Source organism: Dermacentor andersoni, chromosome 5, assembly GCF_023375885.2.
Source record: "Dermacentor andersoni chromosome 5, qqDerAnde1_hic_scaffold, whole genome shotgun sequence".
Lineage (NCBI taxonomy): Eukaryota > Metazoa > Arthropoda > Arachnida > Ixodida > Ixodidae > Dermacentor > Dermacentor andersoni.
In genome coordinates, this window is record NC_092818.1 from 48607317 (window position 1) to 48622478 (window position 15162).

At 43.0% G+C, this 15162-nt stretch overlaps 1 protein-coding gene and 1 long non-coding RNA gene across 2 annotated transcripts in view; one reads left to right on the plus strand and one right to left on the minus strand.

Moving 5' to 3' along the window:
• The window catches only part of LOC126530360 (nephrin-like), a 414009-nt gene that overhangs the window by 350203 nt on the left and 48644 nt on the right, over positions 1–15162 (plus strand). The gene's annotated exons all lie outside the window — the stretch shown is intronic.
• Positions 129–4374, minus strand: LOC140218463 (uncharacterized). The gene is made up of 2 exons (XR_011894729.1): positions 3312–4374; positions 129–300 (listed from the first exon to the last, which is right to left on the minus strand). It is a non-coding gene; the product is annotated as an uncharacterized lncRNA (long non-coding RNA).

Below are 15162 nucleotides of genomic sequence, written 5' to 3' on the forward strand. Positions count from 1 at the left end.
CTTATGCATTACCGTTAGCAGATTAATAATGCTCCTGAACCAGCTGTACTTTCATATATGTTGCATAAACAGAAAGAATTTATATAGTGTTGAATCATGCAGTGCAAAAAAAATAAAACAAATGCACCGGCAATGCATTAACCGTTTTTATTGCTCGATATAATATATGAATTCCTTAAATTCATGTCTTATGCTAATTATGGAAACAGATTACATATTTACACTACTCCTTGGCAAGCATGGTCGCCAGGCTGGCCTTGACCTTTGTGTCATTAGTCCCAAAGGTGCTGCAGGTGTATGCTGCAAATAAGTAGATGCAGCAATATGAGGCAAAAATAACAAGTGTGTATTCTTTGTATGTTCATTAAGCAGCTTAATAAATTTGCTCAAACCATCTAAGTCAATACTTAATGCGGTTTAACTATGACTAAGGGCTGCTTGTCAATACAAATCAGTACCTTTATACAATGTTTTATTGCATGGTATGGTGAACAATTAAACAGTCACAACTGCTGCTCGTGCCAGCAACAGTATGTTCCCTTTTATGACAAGTTCATATATGATGCATTAATGTACTTATCCCAAATGGTCTCTATATTTATTGCTGAAACGTTACCCAGTTGTGCTGTCTGTACAATTTTTTGGCTGGTAGTTAAGTATGCCCGTGCAGAGGGATATTTTCAGAAGACGTGACTGGAATATTCACAGTATCATGCCTAAGATTGTAATTTATTTTGCTTAATACACATTTAAATGTCTTTCTCATACTTTTAAATGAATGGTCATTGGCCATAACTTCAACAGAAGGCAGATGGGTTGATTGTATTGATATGGTCACTTAATTTCTTACAGGTAATGAGGCCTCTTGGGCATGCTAACAGGTTTCCAAGTTAGGTATACCACATGAGCACCCGAAATACCACACGAGCACTTTGTGTCATGGCACGACAGATATGCACCTCCTAGGAAACAGAACTGATAAGATAGTTCGAATGAATTCTATCACAGTAAATTATTTAAGGTGCTTTGAAAGATGAAATTTTTTTCTAGGCTATCGAGGTTCAGGACGTTAACGCAAAAAAAAACATATTGAGTAAGAAATGCCTTGTCAGTATGCTTGACTTTCTTTTTTTTTCAATAAATAGGACCAATTTCCCTCAATTTTTATGAAGTGAAAGGTTTTAAAAATATATTTAACACAGAGATTCTCTGGTAACGTTGTATGACATATGACAAGACAGCATACCTATGTGGCCATTTTAAGATTTCCCGATCTTTTTCCAAGCCTTCCCTGGCTGTTTTCATGAAAATTTTCTGGCAATCTATGACGCCTGCAGCTTAAGTGCAATAAAAAAAATATTGTGGTTTAATGCTTGCCAAGTACTGCCAGTCCATAATATTTAGATAAAACGAATAACACGTCGGTCACTTGATATGTAGTATTAGATGCAACTGACTTGAATCCCTTGTTTAATAAAGCTGACAAGGGCTTCGGCAAGTTCCTCATTGATGGCCACACGAGTACAGCACGGAAGACACAGAGACACACGTAAAACAAATGCAACAATGTGAGCGAAAACTATACAATGAGATATTTTTACGGTTCAATAGTAGTTTTTTATATAATTTGCTCTCATCACTTATGCCTCTAGTTTAACTTTGTTTCTCTGACTAAAGACTACATGGCAATATTAATCAGTACCATTATGATGTTTCGTTATATTACAGTGTGATAAGCAGTTAGACAACCGTAATGGTCGCCGGTGCCAGCAACGGTACGTTTCGTTTCAAGACAGGTTCATGTGACACACAGTGTACTTATAAAAATAAAATAAATGCGAGAATCCCAAACGATTCCTATAATAATAATTGTTGAAACAAAGATACCCGGCTGGACTGTGCACATTTTTCAGGTGTTAATGCAATATGCCCGTGCCGAACGAACATGCTCAGCATACTGACTGCACTTTTGAACAATCAGGTTAACATTTCCAATTTATTTCCGTTTAGAACAGTCTGCAATGTCTCTTTTCTCATACTTCGAGATGAATACATTTGCCACACTTTCAGTAGAATGCACATGAATGGGGGCGTACTGATCAGGTTACTTAGCAACTAAAACATGTTACAATCTCTTAGGCGTGGTGATAAGGGTAGAACAAATGCAATGTCCACTGAATTATTTGAATAATCTGTGCGTTATCTACTAAGAAAAGACCACCAAATTGATAATCTGGCTCTTTTTTCTTTTGTACAGCGCATATAGTATGCAGTCTGTCCAAGACGACGGCACTACATGCAACAGTAATGAAAACCGGAACACTTATTACACACGACAAGGGCTTCATACCATGCACGACTGGCACAATGCGAATCTGCGCCAGCAGCTGCCTAGTGATTAAGAGCACGTAAACTGCATAACGCCGAAGCATCGAAAGGCGCTTAACGCTTTTCATATAGCTCGAAAGATAACTTCTGCTGCTAAACTGTTTAAAAAAAGAGACAAACAAAAATCTTCCAACTACCGTCAAACGCAATGCCTTCAGTTTGAAACGTGTAAAGGTGCTTCCCGGAACGACTAATTTAGTGTTCTCCAATTTTTTCGGCTAAGTTGCGAAGCTGCAAGTGACTGAGCTTATCGCAGGTTTGATGCTCCAAAGCGTTTGTGGTTGCATATAAATAGATTGGGTGAATTAGAGATTTTTGCTTGATATTTCTTCAAGTCTCGTGTTTTGCTTGCGGTAACTTCCCAAAATTAACTTGCGGTAAGTTCCCAAACGATGCGAAAACGGCAGCGCACACACTGCTGATGCATGCCCCGCAAACACGGCCTTTCATTCGAGTACGTTAGCAGTTATTCAACTATACGTGTCTGTCTGAACATTCTTGATGCTAACACAATTTCGAGATATATACGTAAAGCGTGTCACGAGAATTTCACTAGACATGCGGCGCAGCATTCATCGCGGCCGGATCAAGCGCCACGAAATTAGATCTACCGCACTGGCTGCCCAACATACACAATGCACAACATACACAACATACACAACATACAGTATCAAGTTAAAACATGGTGTACGTCCTTCTTTACGCACGTAAACTATAATGCTAAAATCAACAAGCCCGAGCGATCGCTCGCCGTAAAACATTCCGTATAGTAGAAGCGAGAACAAGAGCGCGTTATCAAACCATGTCAACGACAAACCGACACTATACCCGAGTCGCCTGCGCTACATGCAGCCGCTTCGCGCTAAGAGATGCGCTCACATAATCATGAGCTATTGACGCAAAACGTCTTTGCTAAAGCTTACCGTTCAGTGTAGTTGACGTGTGATGCCACAAAGATGACACGCATACACAGACACCGACGTTCAGGCATACACCGCACACCGGTACAACCGTTTACGTGCCTGGCGCACTCGTTGAGACGGCGCACCGCCGCGCATGCGCAAGAGCTCCGAGCATGCGCAGGAGCTCCGCGCGCGAGGGCGTGCGCGCTCGGAGGAGTGTGAGCGCCTTTTCCTCCTTCATTTTTTTTTTGTCTCTTTCTCTCTCTCTCTCTCTCTCTCTCTGCGCGCCATGCGCGCCGGAACGGGTGGCTTATTCATCTTTAACACCACTATTCATCTTTTTTCATGGACGAAGGAAATGCGCTGGTAGGTTGTATGACAAACGCTGTGGGCTATCGTATGAGACTGGAACGCTAACATGAATGCGCTGTTTGTAAAAGCCGTTACAGGGCCCTTCAGACGTTTCAGACGCATTATTGCCAGCGTCGATTAGTAATACAGCGTACTTGTAGCATATCTTCCAGCGTACCGCCAAATGTGATGCCCGCACGTATGTTAGTGCTAATTTTCTGTTCCGATGATAGGTCAAAGCAATCAGTACAGCATTGAGGTACTCATATGCGTGGCTGCGCAGGCATACCGCCGGCGAAATACTGGGTGGGCTCAGAGAATTTGGCACCTATTTTAAGTGAATGAGAAACTTTGATAGGTTTATAGCGCAGGATATCAGTCAACAAAAAACCGCCCGATGTTAGTGACGCAGCCGAGATATGAAGACAATGTGAAATGTATCCGAGAATCGGACGACACACAACGCGAAGACCACATGCGCGACATCGGTTCATCGCACATTCACAAAGTCCGCGTTGTCAGCTACAAACATTACGAGTGTATTTGCTGTTAGCTTGATGCCTGTTTGGAATCCACTTGTAGCTGAAGCTGGCGTTCATAACATCTATTATAACAATTGGATCGGCGTTTTGCTTACTTTATTCTACTGCCGCAAAAGTGATGCGACAACTGTGAAGACTGTCTTGGGATTGCCGAGAGCGGCTACGTAGATGATATCATGTGGTCAACAAATGCGGAGGTATACACTATGTGACCTATGTGACCACTATGGTATACACTATCTGACCTTCACCACCTGGTCTTCGCGAAGTGTACGTCCGGGAAGCAGCCAGGTTTAGGGCCTTCGGGTGCCTGGAAGACCTTGGTGACTCGGACGGTGCCTGCTCCGCCGCGATCCTCGTTCGGGGCAGCTGCACCGAACGCAGACTAGCAGTCTGCACGGTTTGCCCGCGGCGCCGGAGTTGCGGTGCCGTCGTGCATGAACCAGTGCCATATCATCGCGTTCGCAGAGGGCGGGGGGTATGGGAACTCGGAATTACAAATTATCGACTTTCTTCTATACATATTCAATACACCGGGAGTAGAGAAAAAGAAATAGAAACCTTGTCGACTATATTGTCCATAATATAGAGAGTCTATAGACAAAGTATGGACAAAAATAAATAGAAACTGTATCGGCTTTCGTCTACAGGTAGTCCATATAGAGGGGAAATAGACAAAGAAGAAACAAACACCTTATCGAATTTTTTCTATAGACTGCAAGTAGATAAAAAGAAATTGAAATCTTATCGACTTTCGTCTATAGAAAGTCTATATACAAAGTATATGGACAAAAATAGATAGACACTGTATCGACTTTGGTCTAAAAGTAGCCCATAGAGGGGAAATAGACAAAAAGAAACAAACACCTTATCGATTTTTTCTATAGACCGTCTATAGACAGCGAGTAGACAAAAAGAAATCGAAACCTTATCGACTTTCGTCTATAGAAAGTCTATAAACAAAGTATGGACAAAAATAGATAGAGGCTGTATCCACTTTCGTCTATAGGTAGTCCATAGAGGGGAAGTAGGCAAAAAAGAAACAAACACGTTATCGACTTTTTCCTATAGACCGTCTATAGACTGCGAGTAGACAAAAACAAATAGAAACCTTATCGACTTTCGTCTATAGAAAGTCTATAGACAAAGTATGGACAAAATGGATAGAAACTGTATCGACTTTCGCCTATAGGTAGTCCATAGAGGGGAAGTAGGCAAAAGAAACAAACACCTTATCGACTTTTTTCTATAGACCGTCTATAGACTGTGAGTAGACAAAAAGAAATAGAAACCTTATCGACTTTCGTCTATAGAAAGTCTATAGACAAAGTATGGACAAAATGGATAGAAACAGTATCGACTTTCGTCTATAGGTAGTCCATAGAGGGGAAGTAGACAGAAAGGAAACAAACACCTTAGCGACTTTTTTCTATAGACCGTCTGTAGACTACGAGTAGACACAAAGAAATAGAAAGCCTATCGACTTTCGTCTATAGAAAGTCTATAGACAAAGTATGGAAAATATAGATAGAGACTGTGTCGACTTTCGTCTGTAGGTATTCTATAGAGGGGAAGTAGACAAAAAGGAAACAAACACCTTATCAACTTTTTTCTATAGACCGTTTATAGACTGCGAGTAGACAAAAAGAAATAGAAACCCTATCGACTTTCGTCTATAGAAAGTCTATAGACAAAGTATGGAAAAAAATAGATAGAGACTGTGTCGACTTTCGTCTGTAGGTATTCTATAGAGGGGAAGTAGACAAAAAGGAAACAAACACCTTATCAACTTTTTTCTATAGACCGTCTATAGACTGCGAATAGACAAAAAGAAATAGAAACTTTATCGACTTTCGTCTACAGACAGTCTATAGACTTTGTATCAACAAAAGTCCAAATCTATAGAAAGGAAAGGTCGTCTATGAAAAGTCTATAGACTTTCTATAGACAGTCTAAAGTCATTTTTGTAAGGGCAGTACCAAGAGAGGTACTTCCTTCGGTTTTCGCCCACCAGCATGGCGTGCCAAAAGCTATGGCGAATTCAAATCTATGCAGTGTGAATGGTCCTCGATGAATTGAAGAGTGTTGTTTGTCTCAGGTGAAGCGAAAGCAGAATAGCCAGTAAAATGGCCGCGCTTTGTTTCGAATGTTTTTTTTATGGGTCCGACGAAATGCGTTGTGTCAGCCTACGTGCCGCGCGGTTCCTGACATTCTTTATCTGTTTTGATCTCGTCCGTCGTGAGAGTAAACAAACTGCCCTGGGAAAAGTGCTCTCATCAGCCTAGCGCCTGTAGGTGGCTGCTGCGTGCTGAAAACTCGCGCAAGATGCGCTTCGGTGAGGTTATATTTACTTTCGCTTCAGGCAACGTTCGCGATAACAGGTGTACATGTTTGGTGCCAGCACGTTGTATTGCGTGTGCGACGAGCACTAAAAGAGAATTTCTAGATAAATATTCAAAGCTGACACGCCGCGTGCCCCACTCGACGTTTTGTTTGTTTGTCTAGCAAACGAGATTTGTCGTGACAGTTCTCTTCGTGGAAAGTTGTTCCCGGTATTTATGTACCGTTTTGGGCGCGTCCCGAGAGTAAACAAGCTACTTGAAGAAAAAAAGAACATAAATAAATGTTTCTCATATATGTATAGCTGTTGCTATGCAGCGAAACACTGCGTGAAATTCGTATCCGGAGGTCGCTTACGTTTCTTGCGTGCATACTACCGAAAATTAGCGCGCTTCATTTGTGCCCTCAGGCTTTATTGTTTATGGCATTATTGCTCAAGCAGTTATTCATTATTTGTTCTCCACTGTCATACTGCGCCGCTAACAATAGACATGGCGAAGATATAGAGAAAACTGGTTTCTTGTAAAACTGATGAGTTACGCCTTTTAGTGGCCGTTGAAGATAACACGAGGTACACAAATCACTAATAATGGTGTAAATGGCAGACTGGAATTGCATTATGGCCTATTTTGCAACTTCGGCTTAGTTGAGCAGAACTAATCAATTTTCTTACCTGTGTATTGTGTTCAGTGAACGAGGCCAACAAACTCCCACATAGCAACATTCTCGTCCTTTCTTTAGAATATTTGGTGAATTTCGGGACTACACTGGTTGCATATATTTCACGCAGGTGTTACCTCATACCCATTGTGATTGCTTCTGTGCAAATGTGTAATAACTCACCTCCTAATCGTTTTGAGGTCCACCCGATTTGATTTTGTGTATTCCTGGAGTTCCACGGTAACTTCATAAAAATCGGGCCCCTCGGTTAACCCCATTTCTTCTCGTTAAAAGTACTTTGCGAGGAACTTATAAAATAACAAATGTCGAAGCGGCTATGATATCCATGCGTTTAAAAGGTTTTGTCTCTGAGCCACTCTGCTGATGCTAAAGCAGAGAATCATACTGCACGCGGAGACAGCTGCTGTCGCGAATTGGTTTCATTAGCTTTGTTATCTGTATACATGATATGGTCGCAACGAAGCATGACTTGAGCCCCTATGTTCACTTTAAAGGGCCCCTGAAACGGTTCGGACAAATTTTGTAGACGCGTAGGGTACAGCTTAAGTAGAAGATTCACACCACAATTTAAGTGAAGCGTTACGTATTAATGGAGCTACAAGCGATTAGAAGTTACCCTCCTCCCTAGTCACGCTTTTCCTCCTCAACTCGTTCGCCGTGCGATCGGGGCTAAGCTCCGCCTTCACTAGTTTCGCGTCACGATGCGACGTCACATCGTCCACTTCCGGTTGTTTTGGAGCCCGCCCCCGCCCGCGTGAAACCTCTCCGCTAGCCGCTTGGCCGTCGACCCCAAGCGAGAGATATCAAAGCAGCGTGCGTTGCGAGCATTCTGTCGTAGCGCCGAACGTGTCTGGTATTCCGGTAACCACAGGCAAGCTGGTCATTTCGGCAAATGACTGGAGGCATAAACTCAAGCTGATGAAGGAACTTTAGCGTAGACGTACGTGCGGCCTGATCGGTCTGCACGGTCCAGCCACTTGGCGCAGCGCTTAACCAGCCAAACAAAGCGCTAATATTGCTCTAACCAAATGTAAAACATTTTAAACATTTATAAAAACAAAGTGTTGATGATTACACTCCTGCGGAAAATACACCCCAGCAGCCAAAGAAGAATACACTTCGTTACTGCTAGTGTGTATGGTTGAGCTCTGTGCCACCAGGTGGCTGCACCGTGCAGACCATTCGCATATGCGATTCTGCTCATCCCATGGCTCATCCCGTTACGGCACAGTCAAGCGGCCAGACCCTGTCCCCTTGCGCTTGCATTTGCCCTAATACCGGACTCGCGAAACGCTATTGCGTTAGTAATCTTCCGGTGTAAAGTGACGGCCACAAACGCGCAAACCCTGGCGCCGATCGGATAGCGGCAGTCCGATGCGCAGCAGCCAGCTCGCTCGTATGCTGCCTTGCAGAGGGACACGATGTCGCAGCTTGACATATTGCCAGTCGCTACGTTTGCAGTCCACAAAGCAACAAAGTCGAATCATAGTGCTCGCGAAAAGACTGAGACCGACTGTGACCGCGGAGCTCTCGACAAAATGGAGTACGTTGTAACACAAGCAGACGACACTTGCTGTGTGCCGGAAGTGCTTAATTGTATTGAAAAATCGTTCTTGTGCATTCTCTTTATGTTACTTTCTGTTTATAAAAACAAATGATCTAACATTCCAACTATTACGAAGATCACTTGTTTACCATAAAGTTGGAAAAATTATTGATCACGCGCCCTGGTCAGCCAATCGGATAGCTCGCCCCACTGACGTCATATGGGTGATTTTCGTCATATGGGTAGGGGCGGCTTAAAATTCCGCCGAGCAGCGTGCTCCGATCGGCAGCGATGTGCATTTTTAAAACCTTATAATAAATTACACGCTTTACGCGGAGCACTTAGATGTGTCAATTAATGATCAGAAGGACCTACTCTAACGACTCAGTACGTTTGTAGAAAATCGTCAAAATCGTTTCAGGGTCCCTTTAAGGCCCGCCCACAAGGAACAAGTTCGCGGCAGATTTTAGGCGTCACGTGGCATTGGCTAACGCTGGACAGCTTTCCCGCTTTTCTTGCAGCTTTAGGCGTCGGCGCTGTAATAAGGCATGGGCAGACTTCAGCGTCGAGCGAGCGTCATACCCAGCGTCGCATTGTTATTGACGGCTCCTGCCTGCGCCAATGCTGAAAATATCGCAAACGTGTTTGTCGCGGTAGCGGCTTTATTATTCAAAAATACTTGGAAGCAGCGCAAAATGACCAGATGCCGTCGTACAACACAAGCGCCCCTTATTACTTTCTTTTTTGCTCGTGACGTAGCGATGGCTTGATGGATTGCGTAGCGATTCGACTTAGGGAACCCTACCGGGAATAAATTACAGCAAAGCTGTCTTTAGTGCTACAAACCATCAGTTAGAATACTTTTGTAGGTCATTCCTTTCCGCCTTCTCGTTCAGATGGGTTAAGGATAACTGGACCTTATGCAAAGAAAAGCTCAACTCCAATACATACCCCGAGTATTATTTGGTTCCAGCCATACCGAAATCTTGGTTCAATTGATTTCTGCAAGAACTCTCAAACGAGGAGATACTTTTTTGGGTGGCCAAATGACGGCGTGCAGTGACTTTACGGGCCGCCCAGATATCTTCCAAGAAACAATGTTGCGATGCCACCCACAAGGAAAAACGTAAATTCTATTCTGACGTTCTTCAATCTCTCGTAAAGAATAGCCCCACAAAATTTTGGAAAGTCATCCCTTCTTCATGCGCTCCCGTCCACATTTCACTTTCAGGCGTCAACGCCCCTGCGGTTGTACCCTGTGTACCTCCCGTGTACCACGGGAAGAACTTCTGTCTGTGTCCAATACTTATGTCACAGCGGTGTTTAGTTCGAAGAATATACAAGCATGGCACTAACAATTGGAATAGACTACCGGTTATAGGCCTTATTTAAATAAAAACGGAAGGCGTTCTAATACTGAATAAAGCCCTAAAAATTGTGGCTTCTTACTTTTTTTTATTCGCAAGTTTACAGTTTGCTTACAGAAAACCAGAAGGGTCAGGACTAAAGGCGCTAGCATGCGCCTGACTGAGGCCCTGGTCCCTGTACAATCTGCGCTTCAGCGAAGCAATCAAGACAGCGTAAGAATGAGGAGGAAAGGAAAAAAGAAGAGGAGGGATTTGACCAAGAAATTTGTGAGGCAAGATCGAGAAAAAAACTGATACACTACAAGCCAAGAAAAACAAGCACACGATGTGCAACCAAAAAACAGCATGATGAACACAGTTTGGGCGAACAGTAAACAAACGTCACGATTTGCAGCAGTACGCATTCGGTAGCAAACATAGGAATCAGGAAACAAAAACAGACATAGTACTTTACTATGTCTTACATATAAAAACGCTACAGTATTCATTTGGCTCAAGCTAACATGAATAAGCATTTTAAACTCTCTTCGTAAAAATAGAGTTCGCACTAAAATCACATATCACAGCAATGAGCAATGTTCGGTTACGTATATTTCTTTTATACAAATTTATTGAAGGCGATTACTTTATTAGGTCTAACATTTCCTTGTTATGATTTAGGAGCTTTGGAATTTTATACCTCTAGCTTTGCATCCCATAATTAGTTATAATCTTAGGTAGTTGATGGTTAATTACCAAGGAAAATCTTGAGAGGACACTTTAGCTCGGGCCTAACTCCTATGCCGCCCATTCAAATAATGCAAAATTCAGAAATGCTTTGTTGAAATAACCATTGGGCTGATTTTAATGAAATTGGTTGCATTAGAAAGGCAAAGTTAAATTCTAGCGTCTGTTGAAGTGGCATTTTGATTTATGGTCCGAACATTTTAAAGCAATTTTGACAAATTGGCACGGTTGAAAAACAGAAGCACGTCGTTCACAAATCCGTAGCTCTGCACCAAGAACAGATATCGCAGTCCTGTAAATGCATCCCTTAGCGCATCGAAAGGGGACAAATATTTTATTTGAATTTATACATTACGGGAATTTGTTGCATTGATTACAAGGGTGATGCAAAACTTATGCTCACATGTTGGAAGCTTGGGCCCTATAACGTAAAACTATTCCAATATGTTTCTATTCCAATCTCCTGACGTCAAATTTGCGTAACCACCGACGCAAGCACCGGGCGGTCACCCGCAGTGTTGTCTGAACAGACCAATCAAACGCTCTCCTCGTTCATGGGAGGTTACTTTTGTTTGCTTGAAAAACGAATAACATTGCCTACACTGAGCGGCTTGTCGTATTTAATTGGCTGACAAGAGGCGAGGAGAACGCTCAAGTGGAGAGGGATTCGATGGGGCCGAGCCACTGCGCTGAAAGTCGATAACCGGATGAAGAGGGTGGTGCCGGCGTCGACGATTGGTCGGCTTTCCCTTAGTTAGCTTTCGGTGGCTGGTCGAAAATCGCGGCGGCATGCAACGGAAGCTCAAGAATGACGCTAAAACGGACCCTCAGCAAAGAAGAGTTGGCAGAATGAGGGGGTAAACTTGCTGAAAGTGCTCGAAAACGTTACACGGCCACGCAAGAAGCTTTATTATACGCAAATACACCCATGCTCTCCGGCAGGTGCGAGTAGCCAGCGTCTGACCGATCGGCGGCAGCCATCTTCTATTCCTTTCGGAACGGGGCAGCCTGCGGTTATTCCGAAGAAAATTCAGTTTTGTTCGGCATATTAATGCATCTTTATCGCGTAGACGTCACTTTGACGGGGTGAGTTCTTGCGGTTTTGTGACGTGGCGTGACAGGCAGGTGAAGTGGGTGCAGCCCGAAAACATTTTACCAATAGCCGAGGGCTAATGGCGAAAAGGGGTCGAATCAGAAATAACGGTTTTTCTTTTTTCTGTCAAATCATGCATAATCATGCATAATCAGTGTGTGCACATCATATCAGATGGGGAGGTATCGCGGTTTTCGTGACGTCGCGTGACAGACAGGTGAAGTGGGGGTGGTCGAAAAAAGTTTTTGACCAATCGTGGAGGGCTGATAGCAGAATTGGAATAGAAAAGTTTGGAATAGTTTTACGTTATAGCGCCCCTTATTTGAGAACTACACATGTAAGAGGCCGAATCAGGAAGCTTTCCCCCCATTTCTTTAGCCAAAATATGGCTGTAAATGTGAAGTCAACACATACATTCCCAGCGGCGGGCCTGTCTTGCACCATCCCGCCTTTACCTGCCGGTAGCTCCGCGGCACGGCGCTGCTGTCAGTTGTTGAAGATGGCGGTTGCGCTTCAGACGTCCACGGCGCACGAGCACCGAAGTGTGATTCGTTTTCTATGGAAGCGAGGGACGAACCGCTGTCGAAATCCACAAAGAATTGCAGCCCACGCATGGGGCGAGGTGCCTCGCTTTCAAAAGTTTGAGGTGGGGGTGTTTTGAGTTCGCCAAACACCGTGACGATTTGCATGACAATGAACGTTCGGGCAGGCCGCGTGTGCCGCTGACTGGCGATGATATTGCACAGGGGCATCTCATATTTAGTGCTGCGATGGGAGAAATGTTTACACCAGTGTGGGGATTATCTGGAAAAATATTGTTAGGTGCGTTGAATAGTACGCATGTTTGTAATTCCCTGTATGTACCGTATTTTGGCTAATAAAAAATAGGGATAAGGACTTTCTGATTCGTCCTTGTAGACAAATTTTGTCCGCTACTGATGTACTCACAGGTGCATTTTAAAGCATTTTTATATCCTTTCCACTGCTGAGTTACAGAGTTGTAAACTTAACAGTTCAGTTTTCAGAAAATTTTCAATATTCAACAATCTTTAGTGAGAAACGTCATTAATCTTTTTTTTTAAATTTTTATTAGAGGTAAATCAAAAACTCGTTACAGCAGTCACGATTTCCACCTTTTTCTTTAATGCAAGAAACCTAACAAAAGTGGGTGCCGTGGTTGCCGAGAAAAACGATTTCTCTTCTTTCTATGCGTTTCTTCTTCCTTCTACCTTCTGCCAGCCTAAAATTTTTTTCACATATTTCCACAATCATTGTCAACCAGAGACATACTACTTGATTAGCAAATTGACAAAAATGGTATCGATATTTATATCTGGTGATAAAAGTGCTGTCCGTAACTATCGATCCAGGTCACTAACACGCGTTCCCTGCAAGTTACTTGAACGCACTGTTAAATCTAACATGCGGCTCATATGAAAAATACTGTTGTTCTCACAACAGTATGGATTCACTGAAGCACTATCATGAAGGTCACAGGTAACTGATCTTTTTCAGGACTTATACGTCAAATGGACGAAAATTTCTAGACATACTGCTTTTTAATCAATTTCCCCAAAGCCTTTTATCGTATTGCACAATGTCGACAAATATCTATACTCTCGTGTTTTCTTTTAGATTCTTTCAGCATTTCCTCAATCCGTAACTTCTGATCATTCCGTGAGCAATACAAAGTCGTTGACTGCAACTCACCTTCTTTCACTAAGGCGAAATCTGGAAGCCATTAGGGGAGAATTTCAGGACCAATTTTATTCGCGAATGTTATTAACAACTTAGCATCTCATATGACATTGATCTTACGATTGATCGTTTACAACTATGCAATATATCGCAAAAATCGCTTATTCATTAACCACTCCGCAATATCTTGATAAAATAATAAATCTTCTTCATGGCGGATAGCTCGCGACACTGATGAATCTAAAATAATGGTATTGTAGCAGAAGCGGAAAAAATCTGCGCTCACGTAGTCCCCGAATAACATTTTGTTAACTCACGCCACTACCTATAAATATTTAAGTGTACGTCTAACTCACAGTTTATCATGCTCAATGCACAAGAAAAAATTACAGGGGCACCTAAGTCTCCTTACGTGCATTGAATGTGAAAGGAGCGTGACTCTTCCACGTGACACTTTTCAATTCGTCACGTGCTGCAATTAGGCAAAGTCATTTTTGAGGGTGGGCCACCGAAATTTTGGGGGCGGGCCGAGCAAATTTTGGGAGTGTACCAGGTCGGTTTTGAACGTGAGTCAATTCAATTTTCGAATTGGGCAAAGTCAAGTTTTTGGGTGTGGGCCACGGCATTGGTCCGATGCTGTGGCGGTTCGAGGTAGCATTTCGTAGTGCGAGCCGCAACAGGTCGAGCGCCTGGAACGTGACGTCATCACTTGATCACGTGGTTTTTTGGTACCGTCAGATGCTAACGCTGGACGCCGGATTTTCCGCTTCGTATGGCATACAATGCTTATCAATTAAAAAGCCTCGGAAGCATCAGGCACGCTAAGCTACTTCAAGCATCCCCTTCAGGGGGCCCCTACAAGCGCTCCCAAACTCGCATACCTAACGTGCTTTCGCCGTCAACTAGAATATGCAACCCCCGTCTGGTCATCTTATCATCACTACCTAATCAGCTCCATTGAAGCTGTTCGAAACCGTGCAGCGCGCCTTATATCCCGTGACTATAGCAGATAACCCAGTTTGTCGAACATAAAGATAACGCTATCGCTCATCTCTGTACAGTTCCGAAGGAATATCGCACTTCTGTGTTCCTTTCTTAAAATAGTTCTCAGTCGTCGTCCGTTCGCATTGCCACTCATTGGACCACACGAAGCTTCATGTCGCCTTCATAATCTAGCCATTTATCAACGAATTTTCGTTCGAACATAAGCTTTTAAATTTTCAACATTTTCTCTCCCCAATTACCAGTGCAATAGCAACCTAGGACACATAATTAACGTTCGCGATCGGGAAACCTTAAGAGCATCACTAAGCAGCGTTTTCTTGCTGCTGGTAAAGGAGCCTACTGCACGTTAACTATTGCTAAAACGTTATATTTGTTTATCTTATTTTCAACAATACAATAAAATCTGCTTTATTCTTTTAAATATGTTGCGTACCTAATAACCTGCTTTGGTTCTTCACGCATATGAAGTTATTTATTGGCAGCTAATGCTACTTGCCTACTACAAAAAATATGTGCGAACTTC